Source organism: Cibotium barometz, chromosome 17 (genome assembly GCF_041138505.1).
Source record: "Cibotium barometz isolate CiBa-2024 chromosome 17, ASM4113850v1, whole genome shotgun sequence".
Classification (NCBI taxonomy): domain Eukaryota; kingdom Viridiplantae; phylum Streptophyta; class Polypodiopsida; order Cyatheales; family Cibotiaceae; genus Cibotium; species Cibotium barometz.
The window spans coordinates 57,780,913-57,782,902 of NC_141062.1; positions in this window are offsets into that span (position 1 = coordinate 57,780,913).

Sequence of the window (1,990 nt, forward strand, 5' to 3'; positions counted from 1 at the left end):
AAGTATATCTTCTGAATCGTTGCTCCGATGAAGTTTTTCACCACTTCGTTGGCTTCAAAAGGAGGGTAAAACTCCAACAGAGTTTATCAAAACACTTCCCAGATCATCACTTGGTTTCCTCTTGGAGCTGCCCACATGCGCAATGACACGAATTTAAGAGCTTCTAAAGTCATTAATCCTTCTGAAATAGCTTTGCTTAATAGTAGTCTTTTTTCCAAAAGTGAGCTGCTATTTGCATGAAGAGTGCCCGAAACACAAGAACTTCTAAAATGATTACATAATTGTGTCCCCAGAAATTAAATTAAATCTCAATACAAAAAATGTCCAAAAGGTATCTATAATTGTCCAAAAATTGCCCAATTGGTAACACAGACACTAAGGAGCATTTGGAAGAACTCTCATCCTTTTCAAGCTCTCGCTTAACAGGTCCTAATTCTTCCTTGAGCTTGTCCTCCTTGGGCATGCAGCGCCATGAGTGGCTCAACTTTATCTCTCTTATTCTCCAACACCTGACCATCTTGTCTACCAAGGGGGCGTGAGGGGGTGCAAGGGGGGCGTGAGGGTCCTTAGTCTAGGATGGCTTTGGTAGCCTTGCACCATGCATGCACTTTTGCGTGTGAAGGGTAGGGTCGTACACTTGGTAGGGTCGTATGCTTGGTGGGGTGGGGTAATGAGCACAAGGGTATTGAACGCACTCTTCTTTATATTATCTTAAGGAAGGGTTTCACAAAGCTACCACATGGCCAGAATTTGGAGGTTAGAGAAGGGGAGGAGGAGGTTTGAGGAAGTTTGGGTAGAATTTGAATTTGGAGTCTCAAAAGACGTGTGAAGCACGGGTTGCCCCACTAGTACATGTAAAGGGCAAGGCCGTATACCTGCTGCTGGTGGGGTAATGAACACAAGGATATTGAATGCACACGTATATTGTTGCCTACTCTCCTATTCCACTTCTTTAAAAAACTTATGTGAGTTTTATCATTTGTCCACTAGTCTTTTTGCATAAGCTCTTTTTTAAGGTTATGTAGGATTTTCAAGGACGATTTTTTTAAAATTAAAAAGGACCATTTATTAGTGAGAGAAAAATATATCAATACATTTTAATGACCCTTTCAATGATTTGATTTTTTCTATCTATATATAATAGGGCTAGCACCCAATGGACACGTGGCAAACTTTTTAGTTGCATGGACTCTGGAGGGTCCCTGGCACCTGCAACCGGGTTCACCTACACCACCGCCCTCTGCACACCTCCAGAGTCCATCTCCATGCATTGCAGTCGCTACCCAAGTAAGGGCCAGGGATTTACACTCCACGACTCCTGCACGTAAATTCGTTTTACAGTCGCCGCCCTCTGTAGTCGTTGCCTTCACATGAAAATTATCTGCAACCCGCCAGACTCCAGAGCTTCGTCCTCCTCACATGCACCCGCGTTTGTTGAGAACCTCCGCTGCTGCTGGTAAACCTCCTGTACTCTGCGTTTGTTAGGAAGTGGTGCATCGGATGGTAAACCCTTCATGCTTAGGCGTTGTGCGCTGTCTAGGTTCACTATCTCTCTCACTTCTAACCTCGCATTTTGTTGTTGTGCAGGCGAGTAGTGGCGCCTCTCTCACGGCTCATTCCTTCCCGCACTCATCAAGTAAGCATGAGTGCTTAAGGAGAGAGAGAGAGAGAGAGTATCATGTGTGTGTGTGTGTGTGTGTGTGTGAGAGAGAGAGAGAGAGAGAGAGAGAGAGAGAGAGACAGAGAGTGAAAGTATTATGTGTGTGTGTGTGTGTGAAAGAGAGATAAGTTTATTAAAATGTTTTTTTAAAAAAAAAGACCATATTATGGAAGTTTATCAAAATATGAGAGCTTATTTTTTTTGAATAATTTGATATATGTTGAAAGTTCTTAGAAAATGTTTTTTTCAATTTGACTAGAAAGTGTATTTGTGAAAGTATTATCATGTGTGTGTGTGTGTGTGTGTGAGAGAGAGAGAGAGAGAGAGAGA